This window comes from Ahaetulla prasina, chromosome 4 (assembly GCF_028640845.1).
Source record: "Ahaetulla prasina isolate Xishuangbanna chromosome 4, ASM2864084v1, whole genome shotgun sequence".
Taxonomy (NCBI): domain Eukaryota; kingdom Metazoa; phylum Chordata; class Lepidosauria; order Squamata; family Colubridae; genus Ahaetulla; species Ahaetulla prasina.
Window position 1 is genome coordinate 4197082 of NC_080542.1, and position 21972 is coordinate 4219053.

The 21972-nt window shown below is 45.6% G+C and overlaps 1 protein-coding gene across 1 annotated transcript in view; it reads left to right on the forward strand.

The window, feature by feature from the left end:
- Positions 1 to 7348: 7348 nt before the first annotated feature.
- TGM1 (transglutaminase 1) overlaps positions 7349 to 21972 on the forward strand; it is a 63301-nt gene continuing 48677 nt past the window's right edge. Inside the window, exon 1 of the mRNA XM_058181158.1 lies at positions 7349 to 7492. The gene's annotated coding sequence lies outside the window, so the exon portion shown is untranslated. The remainder of the gene's footprint in view (positions 7493 to 21972) is intronic.

Here is a 21972-nt window from a genome sequence, read left to right on the forward strand (position 1 = left end):
CGAGCTTTTGCCCCGTTTTACGACTTTCCTCGCCACCGTTGTTAAGTGAACAACGCTGCGGTGGTTAAATTACTAACACGGTCGTCAAGCAAATTCCCCATTTGACTTTGACTGGTCAGAAAAGGTCACAAAGAGGGGAATTGCATGACACACACACACACCCAGGACGCGGCGACCGACATAAATACGAGTCAGTGGCCCAGCATCTAAAATTTGATCACGCGACCACCGGGGATGTCTCAACGGTCGTAAGTGTGAAAAACGGGTCTTAAGCAAGCGCTGGGTTTTGCATTTTGTTACCACCGGTTCTCGCCCTGCGCACACGCTCACTTCGCATGTGTGTGTGCCTTCCACGCATTGGCCCGGACTTCCGTTCATGGTCTTTGCTCGTGCGCGCAACTTCCACGCATGCGCCTGGCCTCAAAAACATGCCTAATAGGACAGCATAGAGCCGGGACGGGTTGTCAGGCCCACTCGTGATTTCCACTATCATTTCCAGCGAACCGGTCTGAACCGGCCCGAACCGGCTGATACCACTCATGGTCTTAAGTTACCGAAGAAGAAGCTTCTCGGATAAGAAGCGAAAAGTCTTCCAAGAACCAACAACAAAACAAAAGCATCTTTGGGACAAAGTCCATGTGGCAGGTACTACGAAGTCCATGCTGTGTGGACTTCAGCACCCAGTTCGGAACCGGGCTCGGGTTCGAATCCCAGAAGGGTTTGGGGCTAGCCGCGGAGAGCTAAATAGCTTGAAATAGATCTTATATCGGTCTCCCTTTGTCCGTAAAACATATTAATTCAACACAAACCACCGATGGCTTCAATTTTACACATCGCAGGCCAGGCCAGGCCGTTTCCAAACCAAAGGTGTAAGTCTCGCCTCCGACGTGTCCGTCCGTATGTCCCTCTTTCACACCCCTTGATGGTATGTGGGAAAGACGTTGGGAGGCTGGGCAAAGAGACGATGCCAAGGAGCGGTCAGGTAAGAGTCAGCCGAGCCCACAGTTGCATAATGGGTGTGTGTGTGTGGGGGGGGGGAAATAGACTCCAAAAGAAGAAACCCTCTCTAGTGTTTCCAGCTGTATACGAGACGCTGGGCAAATTGTACTGTTCAAAATTGCAAGCTTCAGTTAATAACAGAGCTGGGAGGGACCTTGGAGGTCTTCTAGTCCAGCCCCCTGCTCAAGCAGGCAGTCCACTCAAATTCTCTCATCTGCTTGTGCTCTCTTACCCCCATCCCACCCCATGAGACCGGCACACCCCAACATGCAGCCACATAGGTTATGTTGCATGACCGACACTGTGAGTAGCACTGATGACGTCATCTAGTTTAGGTCATGAAACGCGTGCAAGGAAATAACCGAACTCAGGGAACACCAAGGTCCTCACATTCCTCCTCCTCCTCCTCCTCGTCTCTGCAAACCCCTCTCCCTTCTAGCACTGATTGTGTTCCCTAGCTGGGTTATGAAACGTCTGCATGAAAACCACCCAGTTCAGAGACCACCAAGGACCTCACATTCCTCCTCTTTCTCCTTTTCCTCCTCCTCCTCCTCCTTCTCGTCCCTCCTCTCCTCTCCTTTTCTCTTCAAACCCCACTCCCTTCTAGCACTGATTATGTTCCCTAGCTGGGTTATGAAACGTCTGCATGAAAACCACCAAGCTCAGGGAGCACCAAGGACCCTAGATTCCTCCTCCTCTTTCTTCTCCTCCTCCTCTCCCCAAACCTCATTCCTTCTAGCACTGATGCAATCCCCTAGTTGGGCCCTGAAATGTCTGAAGAAGACCACCAAGCTCAGAAAGCACCAAGGACCTCACATTATTCCTCCTCCTCCTCCTCCTCGTCTTTGCAAACCCCACTCCCTTCTAGCACTGATTGTGTTCCCTAGCTGGGTTATGAAACGTCTGCATGAAAACCACCAAGTTCAGAGACCACCAAGGACCTCACATTCCTCCTCTTTCTCCTTTTCCTCCTCCTCCTCCTCCTTCTCGTCCCTCCTCTCCTCTCCTTTTCTCTTCAAACCCCACTCCCTTCTAGCACTGATGTTGTTCCCTAGCTGGGTCATGAAACGTCTGCATGACAACCACCCAGCTCAGAGACCATCAAGGACCCTTCGTTTCAACCCTGAGCTACAAATCTCCTCTTTCAACGGCCCCACTGACACTGTGTGACTCTTTCCCGGCTGACTCCAGCTCTCTCCAACCGACTGGCCACAGATAGAAGAGGCAGCTATCTAGATTGTCCGCAAATGATGGTGAGGCATCGAAAGAAACCGGACCGCCATCACTCCCGGGAGTTTTTCAAGGGGAGGCTTTCGCCCCGGGGAGGGGGAGGTTGGACTAAACGACCTTTGGGGTGTCCCTTTCCCCGCGCGAGGACTCAGCGAATCCTGACTCCACCGTGGCTCGTGTCCTTACTCGCTTTTCCCATGCCCGGCCTGCTTCAGGACTGGCTCTCCCTGCCTTTAACAGCTAGTCGAACTGGATTTGTAATTTCCCCAACCGGCAAAGGTGTGGCTGAGGTGTCTCCTCGGGCGTATGTCGCAGCAGATCTCCTAAAAAAATAATAAATAAATAAAAAGCTGGCTTCCTCTCCTCGCCCGCCTCCACCCTGCCTTCTCATGGGCCAAGCGCATCAGCCGACTCTGGCAAGAAAGTTGGCGAGGCCGACTCGGCCGTGCCCGACCGCGGGAATCCTCCACCAGTCCAGAATAATTCCTCTTTGCAGCATCCTCGCAAATTAATGGAACAGAAGTTGCCTTCAGAAGTTGGGGGCCCTGGAAGCTTTCAAGAAAAGACCGGACTGCCCCTGTTGTCAGAAATGGTGTAGGGGCAGTGATGGCTAACCATTTTTTGCCATCGCGTGCCAGGAGTGGGGGGACCACGGGAGGGTTCGTGCGTGCGGGGGCTCACACCCATAATTCTATGCGCGACCTTTCCCAGCTCCTGGCACGCGATGGCCCGGTGGGCCCATTTTTCTTTCTCTCCAGGCTCCAGAGCCTTTCTTGGAGCCTAGGGAGAGCAAAAACGGCCTTCCTCACCACCACCACACCAGAGGCCCTCCGGAGGCTGGAAACGGCCCGTTTGCAAACTTCTGGTGGGACTGGAAGGCGCGTTTTCTGCTCACCCCAGGCCCCAGAGCCTTTCTAGGAACCTGGGGAGAGCAAAAACAGCCTTCCCCACCCGCCCCGGAGGCCTGTTTCTCTACTTCTGATGGGTCCAGAAGGACCGAAAATCAGCTGAGCTCACGTGCCCACTGATATGGCTACATGTGCCATGGATGTAGAGTCTCCTGCTTGGGCGGCGGATTGGACTAGATGATCTCCAAGGTCCCTTCCCACTCCGTTAATCTGATTTATTTATTTATTTATTTTTAAAAGAGACATTTTTTGACAGATAATCACTGATGTGACTATAGGTAGTCGCCATACAATCACTCCTTTAGTGACCATTTAGAGTTACAACCGGACTGAAAAAAAAAGTGACTTACGACCGTTTGTCGCACTTACGACCGCCCCAGCATCCCCACGGTCTCAGGATCAAAATTTGGGCGCTTGTCGACTGATTCATACTTACGACGGCCCGCAGAGGTCCTGGAGGTCACCCGATCCCCCTTTGCGACCGTCGGACAAGCAAAGTCAATGGGGAAGCCGGAGCCACTTAACAACGGTGTTCCTTAACGTAACGACGGCAGCAATTCACTTAACAACAAGAAAGCCAGGAAGGTCGTAAAACCGGGGCGAAAACCCCACTGGGCGGCTGTCTCGCTTAGCAACAACGGGCTCTACGGCGGTTGTAAGTCAAGGACGACCTGCGCCGACTCCCGAAGGCATTGCACCAGTTTAGCCACATTGTGAGGAAACATAGCTTGTGTGCGTCGTCTCTTCGGGGCTTGATTTTAACCAGGGTTTAATCGGAGATAGTTTGCCTGTAGGGCTAATGTTCAGCTTCAGCCGCAGGACAAAGTCGCAGTGCCTCTGAGCAACTGCAGAGTATTTTTTCTTCGCAAGGTGACTGGCTGTTTCTCCTGACACACGCACGGACAGGTGCGAATGGGGCAATGGAGAGCCCTGGTTAGCACACACACACACACACTAACACACCTGGGCAATATGTACTCCGGCCCAGCCACCCACAGCACCTGCGTGTAGGCCGCACAATTATTTTGTCCCTGGCATGCTTTCCAGAGCTCACCACTCGTGTGGTTGTAACAGAGCCGCCTAAATGCAAGCCGGGCTAAAGAAGAGTGCCTCTGAGGGAGTACGAAGTTGCGCGGCCTGAGGATTCACAGCAAGGCTGGCTGGGGAATTCTGGGAGTGGAAGTCCAGGCAGCTTAAAGGTTGTGAAGTTCCTTTCTTCCTCCCTCCTTTCTTCCTTCCTTCTTTTCCTGCTCCACATTCCCATCTTCTTCCTTCCTGCTTTCCTTTTCTCCCTCCCTCCCTCCTTCCTTCTTTTCCTTCTCCACATTCCCATCTCACTCCTTCCTTCCTTCCTTCCTTCCTTCCCTTCTCCATATTCCCATCTCACTCCTTCCTGCTTTCCTTCTCTCCCTCCCTCCCTCTTTCCTTCTTTCCTTTTCTTCTCCACATTCCCATCTCACTCCTTCCTTCCTTCCTTCCCTCCCTCCCTCCCTCCTTCCTTCTTTTCCTTCTCCACATTCCCATCTCACTCCTTCCTTCCTTCCTTCCTTCCCTTCTCCATATTCCCATCTCCTTCCTTCCTGATTTCCTTCTCTCCCTCCCTCCTCTTTCCTTCTTTCCTTTTCTTCTCCACATTCCCATCTCACTCCTTCCTTCCTTCCTTCCTCCTCCTCCCTCCCTCCTTCCTTCTTTTCCTTCTCCACATTCCCATCTCACTCCTTCCTTCCTTCCTTCCTTCCTTCCCTTCTCCATATTCCCATCTCCTTCCTTCCTGATTTCCTTCTCTCCCTCCCTCCTTCCTTCTTTTCTTTCTCCACATTCCCATCTCCTTCCTTCTTTCCTTCCTTCCTTCCCTTCTCCATATTCCCATCTCCTTCTTTCCTGCTTTCTTTCTCTCCCTCCCTCCCTCCTTCCTTCTTTCCTTTTCTTCTCCACATTCCCATCTCGCTCCTTCCTTCCTTCCCTCCCTCCCTCCTTCCTTCTTTTCCTTCTCCACATTCCCATCTCCTTCCTTCCTTCCTTCCTTCCTTCCTTCCTTCCTTCCTTCCTTCCTTCCCTTCTCCATATTCCCATCTCCTTCCTTCCTGCTTTCCTTCTCTCCCTCCCTCCTTCCTTCTTTTCTTTCTCCACATTCCCATCTCCTTCCTTCTTTCCTTCCTTCCTTCCCTTCTCCATATTCCCATCTCCTTCTTTCCTGCTTTCCTTCTCTCCCTCCCTCCCTCCCTCCTTCCTTCTTTCCTTTTCTTCTCCACATTCCCATCTCGCTCCTTCCTTCCTTCCCTCCCTCCCTCCTTCCTTCTTTTCCTTCTCCACATTCCCATCTCCTTCCTGCCTGCCTGCCTTCCTTCCTTCCTTCCTTCCTTCCTTCCTTCCTTCCTTCCTTCCTTCCTTCCTTCCTTCCTTCCTTCCCTTCTCCACATTCCCATTTCCTTCCTTCCTTTCCTTCTGACCCTTGATTGAACGGCTTTTTCCATGAAAAAGTTATACCCCCCCCCAAAAAAAAAAATCAGGATAGATGGGGTTGAATTACTTTGGGATTACAGTTCCCATCCGCTGCAGGCTGGGAATGGGAGTTGTAGTCCAATGCCCTGAGGAAAGTTAGTTGATTTCTGTCCTAGCAGACAGAAAAAGTCCCTATTCTCAGAAATAGAAATATCCAGACTGAAAAAAATATATGTTTCTAACAGTAGACAAGGTTTGTGCAAATATTAAAAAAAACTAAACTAAAATAATAATAAAGTAAAATTAAAAAAAACAAAATAAAAATATATAATATAATAAAATATAAAATATATAAAATAAAATATAAAATAAAATCTTTTCTTATCTTATTTATGTCCTGACCTGGCTAGAATTCCCCGGCTACTCACAATTTTTTCCCAACTTAAGGTAAGAGCAGAAAGTCCCACTTAGGGTAAATTTTATTTTCTTTTTCCTTCCATTGTTGAACTGACCAGAGCAATCCCTGGGAGGCAGCTTATAACAAAAGTGAAAGTAGGGAATTTTGTTCTCTGGCCTTTAGAAGAGGGTCTTTCCAGCTGGAGGAAGAAAACCTACCTCAAGCCATTATCAGCCCCTCTGCCCGAATGGAAACTCCAAATTCCAAGGCAGTCTACCTCATCTTCAACTTTCAACAGTCTCAGTTAGAGAGGGATCCTATCTTACAGGCCTTTACTGGGAAAGCCATGGAATAGCCATGGAATAGGTTTAATTCAGGAGGGAGAAGTTTTCAAACTTTTGGAAAAGTTTTAAAAGCTTCAAAACTTTTAATATGTTTTTAAAGTTTTTAAAGATTTTAGAAAGTTCTGAAAATTTTCAAAGTTTGAAAAGAAGCTTGAAAAGTTTAAAAACTTTTAAAACGTTTAAAAGCTTTAAAAGTCTCAACCCTTTTCATAAAAAGCTTTTAAAGTTTGTAAAAACGCTTGTAAAGATTTTAGAACGTTTGAAAGGTTTGACGAGAAGCTTGAAAAGTTTGAAAACTTTTACAATGTTTAAAAGCTGGAAAAGCTTTCAAAGTCTCAACCCTTGTATTATGTTTTTAAAAACCCTTTTCATACGTTTTTTAAAAGCTTTTAAAGTTTTTAAAAACTTCATAAAGATTTTAGAATGTTTGCAAAGTTCGACAAGACCCTTGAAAAGTTTGAAAACTTTTACAATGTTTAAAAGCTGGAAACGCTTCCAAAGTTTCAACCCTTTTAATAGGTTTAAAAAAAAAAAAGCTTTTCAAGTTTTTAAAAACCTTTTTAAAGATTTTAGAAAGTTTGAAAAGGAGCTTGAAAAGTTGTGGGGGGGGGAGGGAGTTTGAAAAAAGTTTTCAAAGTTTTCAAAAAAGTTCCAAAAAGATTCTCTTTTCGTTGGCGACCACCTAGGCAAAAAAAATAAAAAGTCCCAATCATGGATTATAAGGAACTGAGGTGGGGGGGATTTTTTTTTTTAATTCTTCTTCATTCAGGGACCCCTCCCCATTATAGAAATATGGGTTGGGGAGGAGAAATACAGGTGGGGTAAAAATACCAGTCGGTGCGCAAGGACAGCCTGACTCCTTAACCCCATATCCTGCCCTCCCTCCTGTCTGGACGGGGCAGGGAGTGCGTCCTCCCCCCCAGTTGACCCCTCTGACTCAGGAGGCAGCTTCCCCCGTCCTTGCCCTCACGCCTGAGAAGTTCCACGCGGGGAGGGGCCAGCAGCCTCGGCCCTCCCCTCCCCTCCTCTCCCCTCCCCGGATACTTCTCATATTTGTGACTCCAAGCCGGCTCCACCCCAGACTTTTGACAGGAGTTGCGCATCCCTCTTCTGGCTCCAGAGCGCTTCGGGGGCGAAGCGAGCCGGATCGGAGCTGAGCCGCCGAGTGCCAGGTGAGTGCGGGCCGGCGCCGGGGGCAGGTGAGGTGGAGGGCGGCTGAAGACACCGACCTGGGGGGCTGAAGAGGGTCTTCTGTGCAACTTTGGGGAAGGTGGAGGTCGGAGGGGCCGTCGTCAGGAGGGAGGCAGAGACAGGACCACCGTTGCTGAGAGATCGGAGAAAGGTAGGTAGGTAGGTAGAAAAAGAGGGAGGGAAGGAAGGAAGGAAAGAAGGAAGGAAGGAAAGAGAGAGGGTAGGTAGATAGGTAGGTAAGTAGGTGGAAAAAGGGAGAGGAAAGGAAGGAAGAAAGGAAGGGAGGTTAGTAGGTAGGTAGAAGAAGGGGTGGGTAGGTAGGTAGGGAGGAAGGAAGGAGGAAGGAAGGAAGGAAGGAAGGAAAAAGGATCGGTAGGTAGATAGGTAAGTAAGTAGGTGGAAAAAGGGGGAGGGAAGGAAGAAAGGAAAGAAGGAAGGAAGGAGAGAGGATAGGTAGGTAGATAGGTAAGTAGGTGGAAAAAGAGAGAGGGAAGGAAGGAAGAAAGGAAGGGAGGGTAGTAGGTAGGTAGATAGAAGAGAGGGTGGGTAGGTAGGAAGGTAGGTAGAAAGGAAGGAAGGAAGGAAAGAAAAAGGATCGGTAGATAGATAGGTAAATAAGTAGGTGGGAAAAGGGGGAGGGAAGGAAGAAAGGAAAGAAGGGAGGGTAGGTAGGCAGGAGTAGGGTAGGTAAAAAGGCAGGTAAGTGGGAAAAGAGGGAGGGGAGGGAAGGAAGGAAGGAAGGAAGGAAGGAAGGAAGGAAGGAAGGAAGGAAGGAAGGAAGGAAGGTAGAAAAAGAGGGAGGGAGGGAGGGAAGGAAGGAAGGTGGAAAAGCGAGAGGAAGAAGAGAGAAGGAAGGAAGAAAAGGGAAAGAAAAGAGGAAGGGAAGAAGAAAAGAAGAAGAGGAAAGAAAGTAGGTAGGTAAGTGGCAAAGAGGGAAGGAAGGAAGGGGAAAAGGAGAGAGGAAGAAATGAAGAAAAGAAAGTAAGTAGGTAGGTAGATAGGTGGAAAAGAGGGAAGGAAGAGGGGAGGGAGGAGTGGAGGGAGGGAGGAGAGGAAGGACAGAAGGAAAGAAGAAAAGAAAGTTGGTAGGTAGGTGGAAAAGGGGGAGAGAAAAAGGAAGGAAGGAAGGAAGGAAGGAAGGAAGGAAGGAAGGAAGGAAGGAAGGAAGGAAGGAAGGAAGGAAGGAAGGACTGGATTAGGGAGGGAACCTTTAGCAGGTGGTAGCTGCAAGGTGTCTCCAGCTGTGTGCACAAGTAGCCGGGGCCGCCTAGAGCAGCCGATGGATGCCGGGCAGGTATGGGGAGTTACACAAACACACACACACACACACACACACTTGAGAAGGAGTTGCGAAGAAGTTTGGGATGGAAAGATATTCTGGAGAAAACCCACAGCCCGGGGATTCCCGAGGGAATGGGAAGCAAAGAAGGGGAGATGTGGGGAGGGGGGCAGAACCCCCAAAGTGTGTCTGGGGGGTGGTCCCTTTAACCCCACCTGTGATCCAGCAGTGGGTCAGGATAGAAAATTAGGCACCAAAGCGGCTGTTGTAAGAAACGCGCGTCGCCAGGCGGGACTCCCGCGCGTGGGAATCCAGCGCTTGAAAACTAGAGAGGGCAGGACCACAGCGCCCATCATCGGGAAGATGGGACTTGTAGTGCCGAGTGCTTGAACCCCCGGGGCTGGGAAGGAGAGTTGTCGAGGCTTTAGAAAGGAGGACTCTTGCCTCCCTCTGGGCGTCGGAACGGGACTTCGGGAGGTCCCAAAGTCGTGCCCGCAGCGGGGGTCGCGCCTTTCGACTCACGACAACCCTGCAAGGCAGGCCGGGCTCCCCAGAATCCGCTCCCGAGTGGAAATCACGGGTGGGGGGTGGGGGGGGCGCAGCTTTGGCGGAGACCCCTCTGGATCTGAACCCCGAACCCTCTCCGGGACAAATCCGTGGGCTCCCCCCCCCCGGTTCCCGTAAGACCAAAAGCGTTAAGATACCCACGAGTTGACACTTAACTTAAACTCGAGTTAAGCAGAGATTCTTAAAGACCCGATTGAGCGAGAATAGAATAGAATAGAATAGAATAGAATAGAATAGAATAGAATAGAATTTTTTATTGGCCAAGTGTGATTGGACACACAAGGAATTTGTCCTGGTGCATATGCTCTCAGTGTACATAAAAGAAAAGATACCTTCATCAAGGTACAACATTTACAACACAATTGATGATCAATATATCAATATAAATCATAAGGATTGCCAGCAACAAGTTATAGTCATACAGTCATAAGTGGAAAGAGATTGGTGATGGGAACTATGAGAAGATTAATAGTAGTGCAGATTCAGTAAATAGTTATTAATAGTAAATAGTTATAAAAATTCAGTATAGTTATTGTGGGTCCAAAAAAACACAAAACCCCAAAACCAGTGGTTGGAAATTGGGGGACGGGGGTGTCGTCTTACGCGCATTTTGGAGGGGGGGGTCCAGAGCGCCTTTGCTAAACCTAGATTGACAAGCCAGAACGTGGCTTGCTGGTTTGCTGGGTCACCAAATGGGGTGAATGTTGCAGAAGTGGTATGTTTGGTCTATGTAATGGTATATAATGCCACCACTTTGCTAAACAACTAATTCCCACAATACTGTCCAACTTATTAACACTGTATTATTATTTACTTTATTCATGAAATACGAAATTCAGTCAAATGAACATTCAAAAACGCATCACAAATACCATTGATTGGTGCTAACGGTTGATACAGGTTGCTGCCAGCGTCCTAGGTATCAACCAAGTTATTATTATTATTATTATTATTATTATTATTATTATTATTATTATTATTATTATTATTATTATTATTATTATTATTATTTAAACATGAAACTCAGTTAACTGAACATTGAAAAAGGCATCACACATTCCATTATTATTATCATTATCATTGTCATCATCCTTTCTAGTACTTATCTCTTCCCATTTATGGCTATAGCCATGTTGCTTGTCTCTTTGCAATTTGTATTGTTTTATTTGTTTCCTAATATGATTTGATTGCTTATTAGCATCCTATGACTATCACTCAGTGTTGTACCTTGTGATTCATGATGAATATATTTTATTTTATTTTTCTTTATGTACACTGAGAGCTTATGCACCAAAGACAAATTCCTTGTGTGTCCAACCATACTTGGCCAATAAAGAATTCCATTCCATTCTGTTCTATTCTATTCTATTCTATTCTATTCTATTCTATTCTATTCTATTCTATTCTATTCCATATTTTCTATTCTATTCTATTCTATTCTATTCTATTCTATTCTATTGCATTCCATATTTTCTTTTCTTTTCTATTCTATTCTATTCTATTCTATTCTATTCTATTCTATTCTATTCTATTGCATTCCATATTTTCTATTCTATTCTATTCTATTCTGCAGGGGGTTGGACTAGAGGACCTCCAAGGTCCCTTCTAACTCTGTTATTCTATTCTATTCTATTCTATTCTATTCGCAGTGTTTTCCCAACCTTCAAGACGTTTGAAGATGGATGGACTTCGATTCCCAGAGCTCCCAACTTTTAGAGATGGGTGGACTACAAATTCCCACAATTGCCCAGAACAGCCAAGGGTGTTGTAGTCCACACATCTTCAAGTTCGGAGTTCGAGGAGTTGAAATCCACCCATCTTCAAGTTTCCAAGGTTGAGAAATGCTGATCTGCGGTGACAAAATAAAATAAAATAAAATAAGAATTCCTTTCTGCAGGACAGGTGGCTCGGCTGCTAAGACGCTGTGCTTTGTCAGCGGTTCGGCGGTTCGAATCCCTAGTACAGGTCCCCTACATGAGCAGGGGGTTGGGCTAGATGACCTCCATGGTCCCTTCCAACCCTGTACCTGTTATGTATGTACGTTTCTGACAACGAATAACAGTGGTTTGTCCGGAAAGGAGTTTCCAGCTTCTCTGTATTGTTTGAATGAAGCTGCAAGCTTTTTTTGCCAAAATTTCATTGCCAGTCTTGGGCAAAGCAGAGCGGGAGAAATTCCCCGTTTTGGAGATTTAGAGGGTAAACAAGCAAATATTGTCCTTCACACACACACAAACACACACACACACCGTCCTTAGTACTTATTTTCGGAGTGCAGAGCACAAATTCCAGTTTTAAATTTTTGGAAAAATTAATTAATTCTGGTTCAAAGTTGGAGAAACGATGGGCCGTGGTTTAAGCAAGACCCATCCGTCTGTTGGGCTATCTATCGATCAGAATAGGGACCTTGGAGGTCTTCTAGTCCAGTCCTCCGCTCAAGCAGGAGACCCGATACTATTTCAGACAAATGGTTGTCCATTCTCTTGTTAAAGACCTCCAGGGATGGAGCCTCCACAACTTCTGGTGGCAAGCTGTTCCACTGGTTAATTCTGGTTAATTGGTTAAATCCAGAGGGTTGGATTGGATGACCTCAAGACCCGTCCCACTATGAAGTTTGTTGGAGTCTGGTGATTTTTTTAGGGGGGAGGGGATTCAGTGGCAGGATCTTCTTGTACAGACCACAATCAATGATGGTTTCAGAGAGCAAACAGCTCTCTGACCCGTCATAAACTGTGACTCTGGTCTGAGACCATTTGGTAGTGGAAAAATGTCAAATAACGTGCAAAAATTCTTGCTCTTCAGATTCGTCTGCATCCAAATTATTTGTTTTTGGAGTCCTGCTTTTGACTTGGTTGAAAATCTTTTAATAATAAATTGGATCGGGATTTTTCAGTGGCGTTTGCCATTTTGTGACCCTGCCGACGACCCCGGTTGGATCCTCCTACAGGCGGACCTCGTTTAGCGACCGTTTACGGTCGTGAGAGGGGATGATAAAGGAACGTGGTGACCGTTCCTCTCATTTACGACCCATTCAGGTCCGTGACGCAGAGGAAAGGAAGAGCATATGCATGTCTTCACTTAAAGACCATTTTGTTTAATAACAGTGGTCACTAAATGAGGACTGCCTGTAAAACGGGCACATTTTTTAGTCACGGCTAAAAACATCCACACAGGTTACTCCTGGACTTAAATCTACAGATATCTACAGCGATGGCCTATTTATGACTTGTGGACTTCAACTCCCAGAATTCCTGAGCCAATTCCAGTCAGGAATTCTGGGAATTGAAGTCCGCAAGTCCTAAAAGGGGGCCATCATTCCCCACTCTGGTCTAGGACATCGTCTTCCAGAAATATCATTACAAAAAGAAACGTACTTTGCTCATGCTCAGAGGAACTCTTTTCCAAAACAGAGTCCTGCACATGAAAGCATTCTTGCATAGAAAGTAAGGAGCGGATGGCTCGATATTGTCATTTTTTTCTTCCTTTCTATCCTCCCACAGGGCTACAAAAAAAAAAAAAAGCGGGCCTTGCTTAACCATGGTTTGTTGAGTAAACCACAATTGGTAGTGTAATTCCTCAGGCGGAGCCCCCAATCCTGGGTTTGCAAGCCACAATTTTAAGCGGGAAATCAATTTTCTTTAGTTAATCTGCCTAGTTGCTCGTATCGCTGGATTCAAAGAAGCCCTGAGCCGGCCAACGCATTCAGTATATTAAAAAATGATTTAAAAAAAATTACCATCGGAATAAACCGACCAGCTTGACGACCATAGAGTGCGGCACTTCCTAGATCAGCTCGATCATAGCAAACAGGCTAGACGGCGGCTGATGGCAGTGCCAGCCACCCAGGAGGGACCCTTCCTTGGAGACTCCGTTCCGGCAACCCACAAATTGTCCCCGCCTTCCATGGGAAGTTATTTTTAAATTCGCCGTCCCTACATCCAAACCGAAAACCCCACCCCGGTGACTCTTCTTAAAATTCAGCAAACGTCCGTATTGCTGATTTTTCTCTTTGTGTGTGGGAATGGCGTGGCTTAGCTTCCCAAGGATCCACCCTGTGAAACCGGTTTGCTGATAGCTGGTCTAGTCCTCAAACCGGTCTCTTGGGATGAAAGCTCTTCCCTCCCTTGCCCAGTTCGATTCCTGCCTGCTCTTTGCTTGTGTAAAGGCATGGGGTCTTGCAAGGAGGTGGAGAATGTAGAAATGGGCACGCTTGGTTATCTTATTGCAGTGTTTCTCAACTTTTGAGGCAGGTGGACTTCAACTCCCAGAATTCTCTAGCTGGTTTAGTAGTGTCATTATGTTAAGGCAGTGTTTTCCCAACTTTTGAGACGGGTGGACTTCAACTCCCAGAATCCCCCAGCCGGCTTAGTAGCGTCGTTACGTTAAGGCAGTGTTTCTCAACTTTTGAGATGGGTGGACTTCAACTCCCAGAATCCCCCAGCCGGCTTAGTAGCATCCTTAAGTTAAGGCAGTGTTTCTCAACTTTTGAGACGGGTGGACTTCAACTCCCAGAATCCCCTAGCTGGTTTAGTAGTGTCATTATGTTAAGGCAGTGTTTTCCCAACTTTTGAGACGGGTGGACTTCAACTCCCAGAATCCCCCAGCCGGCTTAGTAGCGTCATTATGTTAAGGCAGTGTTTCTCAACTTTTGAGATGGGTGGACTTCAACTCCCAGAATCCCCCAGCCGGCTTAGTAGCATTGTTATATTAATCCAGTGTTTCTCAACTTTTGAGATGGGTGGACTTCAACTCCCAGAATCCCCCAGCCGGCTTAGTAGCATCGTTACGTTAAGGCAGTGTTTCTCAACTTTTGAGATGGGTGGACTTCAACTCCCAGAATCCCCCAGCTGGCTTAGTAGCATCGTTATATTAATGCAGTGTTTCTCAACTTTTGAGATGGGTGGACTTCAACTCCCAGAATCCCCCAGCCGGCTTAGTAGCATCGTTATATTAATGCAGTGTTTCTCAACTTTTGAGATGGGTGGACTTCAACTCCCAGAATCCCCCAGCTGGCTTAGTAGCATCGTTACGTTAAGGCAGTGTTTTCCCAACTTTTGAGATGGGTGGACTTCAACTCCCAGAATCCCCCAGCCGGCTTAGTAGCTTCGTTATGTTATTGCAGTGTTTCTTAAGTTTTGAGATGGGTGGACGTCAACTCCCAGAATTCCCTAGCCAGCAAAGCATTAACGTAACGAAGCTACTAAGCCAGCTGGGGGATCCTGGGAGTTGAAGTCCATTAAACTTTGAGTTGCTGATACTGAAAAAAACTTAGGCACGGTTCAACTAGAAACTTCTTCCCAGACTAACTGGCAGGCTTGCTACCCATCTGGGCGCTGCCCTCGGTGGAGCCCGTCCCCATAGGTAGTGACAAGGGCCAAGGTGGAGCACACAATGATGGATGAGTAACCTTCGGGAGCATCCCAAACATTCCTTCTCCCCCCCACCCTCCCCCATATACTTCCCCAGGCAAAATGTTAGCTTCCTGTCTCAGCTCATTTCAAACCATCCGTCAGGCACAAAAATTCCCATGGATTCAGCCGGCCGGTTTGAGCTGAGAAAGCTGCCCGGGTGCGGAAAGCCATGGTGCCTCTGAGGATGTGCAGAGCGAAGGAGCGAGGAGAAAGCTCCACGTGTCTTTTTAGAAATGGAGGAGCGATTCTGTGGAGATAATTTTGTGTTTTCTCCCTTTGTATTTTCTCCAGCCCTTAAAAATCTGGCCCAGAGTTAAGCAATCAGTTAGTCCTCGACTTACGGCCATGATTGGGGGGTCAGAATTTCCGTGGCTAAGCAAGGAAGTTGTTAAGCGAATAAGTGCCCTGTTTTATGAACTTTCTGCCACGGCTGTTAAGCAAATTCCTGCACTTGTTAAGTGAGTTTCCATTGACTGTTGTTGAGCGGGTTGTGCCCCACTTCTCGACGTTTTCTCCCACGGTTGTTAAGCGAATCACTGCAGTTGCTAAGCAAATCGCAGGGTTGTTAAACGAATCCGCCTTTCTCCGGTTGACTTTGCTCGTCAGAAGCCATCTGGGAAGGTCGCAAATGGACCTTCTCCGCTAAGCGCCTGAATTTTGATCAATTAATCAGGGGGATGCTGAGATGGTCGTAACTGCGAGGACGGGCCATCCGTCGCTTTTTTCAGTGCTGTAGTCAACCTCAAACGGTCACTAAACGAATGGTTGTATAACTACAAGCAGTCCTTGACTTACGACCACCATTGAGCCAATATTTCTGCTGCCAAAACAAGACATTAAGTGAGTTTTGCCCCACTTTACGATCCTTCTTGCCACCGTCAAATCACTTCGGCTGTTAAGTTAGTCACGCCGTTGTTAAGTGAATCCGGCTTCCCCATTGAGGTTGCTTGTCAGAAGGTCACGTGGCCCCGGGGACACTGCAACCGTCATAAATATGAATCAGTTGCTAAGAATCTTAATTTTGGTCACGTAGCCACGGGACTCCTGCGAAGGTCATAAGTGTGAAAAACGATCGTAAGTCCCCTTTTTTCCGGGCCGTTGTAACTACGAACGGCCACTAAATGAACTAGTGGCTACCGGTAAAATAAATATTGGGCCGAAAATCTTCCCTGCAAAAGAGCCGACTTAATTTTGCAAATCGCAGCTGACTTTATATCCATCCGATGATAGAAATTGGGTGCCCCACCTTAAGAGAACACCCGGTTTTTAAAAGCCGGGATTTCTTCCCCAGCTCGGATTAAACTGGTGCTAAAAGGGATCCTTTGTATAAGCAAACAGGCGCGGTACACGCTTGTGTATTTAATTTTTTTTAAAAAAAATAACATTTAAAAGTAAAACTGTGGTGACTCTGGTTTGACTTAGCATGCCCATCGAACCCTGTCATTAGCCTTTGCTAACTGCAATTTTTGGCAACCGACAAAGTTGTGGGAAGCTCGTTGAACGATGCCACTTTAAAAGAAACCACAATCTGGTAGTTTTAAGGGACGAGCGGAGAAGCGAAGTTTCCCGATTTACCAAGCCTGAAAACTCGGTGCAGGCTGGTATGAGATACCATGGCTCTTCAACTTTTACCTCACAAAACCCGCATCAAAACTTCACCTGTCGAAAAGCCAAAACCTCTGCAGAGAGTCCTGGGCAGGGCCACTTCCAAGAACTCGCCTTGCGTGGCTTAAGTAATGCCTGCGCAAGAAAACCGAGGGAGCATCGAATATGGAATGCATAATTATCCTTGGGAACTCACTGTCACTAGACAGCGGCCACGATCTTTCCTGACGGCCTCGGTGGTGATTAAGCAAGATTGCAAAGGTGGAGGAATTTTTTTTTTTAGCATGGCCTGAGAGCACATCCATCACCTCTGACTCTCAAGACAAAGGGAAATCATCATTATTTGTTTTATTTTATAGACCAAATTGAAAGAACGCCCATCTTCCTTACTCCGGGCTGGGTCCCATTAGAAACACAAAACCACACCAAATAATTCTTACATGAGCTGAAAACACACTTATTTATTCAAGCGGGACTGGCCTAATATTTTTAAATTTTAACTGGGGTTTTATCATCATTTTAGGGTTGGAATTTTAAATTTTAAATTTTTAATACTGGCCATTTTTTCTAATTTGCTCGGTTTTAAATTGTTGTTTTAATTGTATATTTCTTATATTTTTATCCTTTGGCTGTGCCTCGGGAGAAGGGCGGTATAAAAATTTAATAAAACTAAACTAAACATAACCTTCACCTTAAGAAGAAAGAATATTTTTTTCCTGTTGTTGTTCTGAGTTGCTTTTCTCTCGCTCTCTTCTTCTTTTCTTTTCTTTTTTTTCATTTTAAGTAGGTGACATGCTCAGAAGTTAGATAAGAAAGAAAGAAAAAGTTTCTTTAACGAAGGGTGATAGGATCAAAAGTTAGAATAAGTGATAGAAATAAGAAAACATTAGCGTATACCTTTTTACATCATAAAATGAAAGTAATGACAAGAGAAAATGTGGAATAATTGAACAATGATAGATTATAATAGATTATAATTGAATATGTATGCATTATTATTAGAAATATATTTCTAATAGTATTCTCCCCAAAATAAGACCGGATCTTATATTAATTGTTGCTCAAAAGACACATTAAGGCTTATTTTCTGGTTAGGTCTTATTTTTGGGGAAATACAGTACTAAATGCATCCATCTGGCTGACAATCTTAACTGGGGCTTATTTTGGGGGTAGGGCTTATATTATGAGCATCCTGAAAAATCATGCTAGGGCTTAATTTTCCTGTTGGGTCTTATTTTTCGGAAAACAGGGTATAAGCGGATTGAATGTAAAGATTATGATTAACTTGGTTTTATTTGTATTAGAATGCATGACATGCTGGCTGGGGAATTCTGGGAGTTGAAGTCCACAAGTCTTAAAGTGACCAACACTGGAGACCCCCTGGTCTCAACTCACCTAAACCATAATCTACCGTAATTTCATTGTTTTTGGGATAGTGTATTGTAGCTCTGGCGGAGGTAAACCAGGTTTTGTGGTTTCATGTGCGGTGTGAGCTCCACAGACTGAGCAAACGTGCCAGCTGCTGATACACGGTGGGTGTGAGGCCAAATTTATAGCGACAAATTAATCAACAAATCAACCATTGCATAATATTTCTGGGCAGGGTTGGTATCTCTTTCTTGTCGGTCCTGCCATTCTGGCTTTGATCCAGATGTTTTGCAGGCCTCCCCAGCGGTATCCAACCACCCCTTACACAACACATGGTTGCTTCCAGGCCCTGATGGGCAGAGTTTGAGTAGAGCTGTGGAGACTCTGGCCATCGCCAGATGTTCCCCAAAATCTGTGGAAGGTCATTTGAATCTCCCCCCCCCGCCCAAGATGTGTCATCAATCACATTTGCCCACAGAGCAATTTCACAGATTGTAGAAATCACTCCCCCCCGGCCCGCAGTGGGTAACCCTGGGAGACAGCCTTGAGAGAGATATGTCTGGAATGTGCTTTTGTTTTTGGCTGCCCTGCTGCTGCGTCGATTTACCATCCCTCTTGCCTATGGCAACTCGAGAGCTGGCCAGGAATGCTTTACGAGTTGACACAAAGTCAATTAGGGGAGCCAGATCCACTTAACAACCCTGTTCCTAACCCTTAGCAACTGTGACAAGAAAGGTCGAAAAAGGGGGCAAAACTCATTTCACAAAGGTCTCACTTAGCGGTGGAAATTTGGGGCCGATTGCGGTCATAAGTCGAGGGCTACCAGTACATTTGGACACCTTGTTACGCTGGCTTATTAAAAAAAGGAATAAAATCCACGTTCGGAAGGAAGTTATGGAAAGAACTTATTTTTTAAAATTTATTTTATGCATTGATTTATTTAGGCTAAACACCTTACTAAATGCGACTCTAAAGATATCCAATTAAAATGTGCTATCAAACATTCCAACCATAAATTAGGATCGTATCTTTAGCTATTTGCTAAGACCGTATTATTCTTATTCTTATTGTTCTCCTTCCTGTTACCTAGCTCCTGTTCTACTTATGACTATAATAACTTTGTCGCTTATATACTTACGATTCATATTGTTTTATTTCGTTTCCTAGTCGGATTTATGTTGATTGCTTATTTGACATCCTGTGACTATCTCTCTTAAGCGTTGCATCTCATGAATCACGATGGATGTATTTATGATCACGATTTAATCACTTTATATCTTTTATGTACACCGAGAGCTGGGAACGTATTTTATGCACCGGAGACAAATTCCTTGTGTGTCCCATCACACTTGGCCCATAAAGAATTCGATTCGATTCTAAAAAAAAAAAATCCATTAAAGTTAAGCTTTCATCTTGGCACCTAAAAAAAAAAAAAGAACTTTACCAAAAATGGGATTTTTTTTATAGTACTGTAGAGTCGTCCCCAGTCGTCGAGTGTTTAAAGGCGCACAAGAACGCCACGCGATCAGAGATTTTGCAATATTCAGCATTGAGAGACTGGAAATATAGTACAAAAGGCATATTTAACTGTCGGCCAGGTTTTCTGCAAGATTCAAAGCCTTAGAGAGCTGGATGCAATTTTGGTTGCGTGCGCACGTATGTTTGCGTTGAGCAAAAAGGACTTGCTACATGCTCAGTGGCCACCTTCTCTCTATTCTGCTTCACACAGGAAGGCAATATAGGTAGTCCTCACTTAGTGACGATTCAAGCTAACGACGGACATCCCCAAAGTTAATCAGCACACATTTTCAAAGTTCTGATGGACACATACACACAATGGCATGATCACATAGTGGGCCTTTGGCCACTGCGTCACAATTAATGGCCATTTACAATTTTCGGTATTTTTCGGGCATTGACTGCTTATTCCTGGCCAAAAAAAAAACGCCCCTTGGGCAAAATTGGTTCGCTTAACGACCGGCACAACAAAAAAAAGGTCATAAAATTGGACACGGTCCCAGGGCGGCCCGCTTAACGACCCACAATCGTTAAGTGATTCCAGGCATCCGTGGTGACCCAGTGAACAATTGCTGTGCCTTACAACCGTACAGGTAGTCCTCAACTTAATGACCGCAATTGAGCCCCAAATTTGCACTAAGTGAGACCATGGCAGAGAGAGCTTTGCCCCGTTATAAGACCTTTTACGACCGCTGTTAAGTGAATCGTTGCTGTTCTTAAGCAAGTTACACGGTTGTTAAGCCAATCCGGCTCAGAAGGAGATTGCCTGACTCCGGGATCCTGCAACCGTCATAAATACGAAACACTTGCCAAGTGTCCGAACTTAGATCACGTCACCGTGGGGAATTTGCAACGGTCAGAAGTGCGAAAAACGGTCATGACTCACATTTTTCCCTCCCGCAGAGCTGTCGTAATTTCAGACGTTCACTAAACGAACTATCGTAAGTGGAGAACTCCCTATAATTCCTGGCTCCATTTCGGTCGTAAGTGGAGGACCTCATCCAAAATCAGGAGGAGATGTTTCCCGTGCGAGAGTACAAAATGTGTGTTGTTAGTCACAAAGGAGCTTTTCAAGTGTCAGGCTTTGGAATTTGGGTGGAACAAAGGAAATGAATTATAGATCAAAAATAAATAGAATCAACTCTGCGGTTCTATTTAGCAATCTAAATATCGGGGACGATTTTCACCTTGAAAATAATGTCAGAGAAGAATAATTCATATTTCTTCCACCCTGGCCAAGCCCTCAAAAAAAATCTACCTATTACCACTTGGGACATGCTCTCTAATTTGTTTGGTTACACTTGAACTCACAGGTATACACAATCTGTTTTATTTATCTTTCTTCTTTCTTTTATTTTACTTTCTTCCGCCCTTCCTGCAGGCTAACTTACAATATCCCAGGCCCCATTCCTTACATATTTTGACAGCCAAAATAAACTTGTCAGGAAAGTTTTTTTTACTCTGTGTGTGTGTGATATCTCACAGCACAGCACAATCTCTGCGAATGGGCCAGGAAGATAGAAAGTCCTTGGTGGGCACATTTGGTTGGCTCCCTTCCAGCTTAGATTTCTACCTGCGGGGAACTCGCGTTGGCTTCCCAGTGACGGAGAGAACTCAAATCTCGTAATCTGAAAAGGAAGGAAGCTCTCTACGTATGCTCCTGAAATCTGGTTTTATTTCAAGAAAAGAAACTCTTTGGTGACTTTCGTTGCCTCCCTTCCGGATTAGATTTCTACTTGCGGGGAATTGGCGTTGGTTTCTACTAACGGAGAGAATTCAAAAGTTGGAAAAGGAAGGCTGTGTGTGTTTGGTACTAAAATCTGGTTTATTTCAAGGAAAAAAACCCTCCTTGGCAACATGTTGGCTCCCTTCCAGATTAGATTTCTACCTGCGGGGAATCGGCATTGGTTCCCATTCAGACTAGATTTCTACTTGCAGGGAATTGGCATTGTCTCCCTTCCAGATTAGATTTCTACTTGCAAGGAATTGGCATTGGTTTCTTTTCAGACTAGATTTCTACTTGCAGGGAATTGGCATTGTCTCCCTTCCAGATTAGATTTCTACTTGCAAGGAATTGGCATTGGTTTCTTTTCAGACTAGATTTTTACTTGCGGGGAATTGGCATTGGTTCCCTTTCAGACTAGATTTCTGCTTGCGGGGAATTGGCATTGGTTCCCTTTCAGACTAGATTTCTACTTGCAGGGAATTGGCATTGGTTCCCTTTCAGACTAGATTTCTACTTGCAGGGAATTGGCATTGGTTCCCATTCAGACTAGATTTCTGCTTGCAGGGAATTGGCATTGGTTCCCTTTCAGACTAGATTTCTACTTGCAGGGAATTGGCATTGGTTCCCTTTCAGACTAGATTTCTACTTGCAGGGAATTGGCATTGGTTCCCTTTCAAACTAGATTTCTGCTTGCAGGGAATTGGCATTGGTTCCCTTTCAGACTAGATTTCTGCTTGCGGGGAATTGGCAGAGAGAGTTTAAAAGTCAGAAAGGGAAGGGTTCTGTATGTTTGCTACCGAAATCTGATTTATTTTTTTACCCCTTTTTGGGCAAGCATGAAACTTTTTTATTCAGGTTTTCTTGGTCTTGGAAAAGGGACAATTTGCATTCATAAACTCACAAAGGCACTTTGTGAGTTTGGCACGCAATGGCCCGGTGGGCCCGTTTTTCTCTCACACACACACCCAGGCTCCAGAGCCTTTCTTGGAA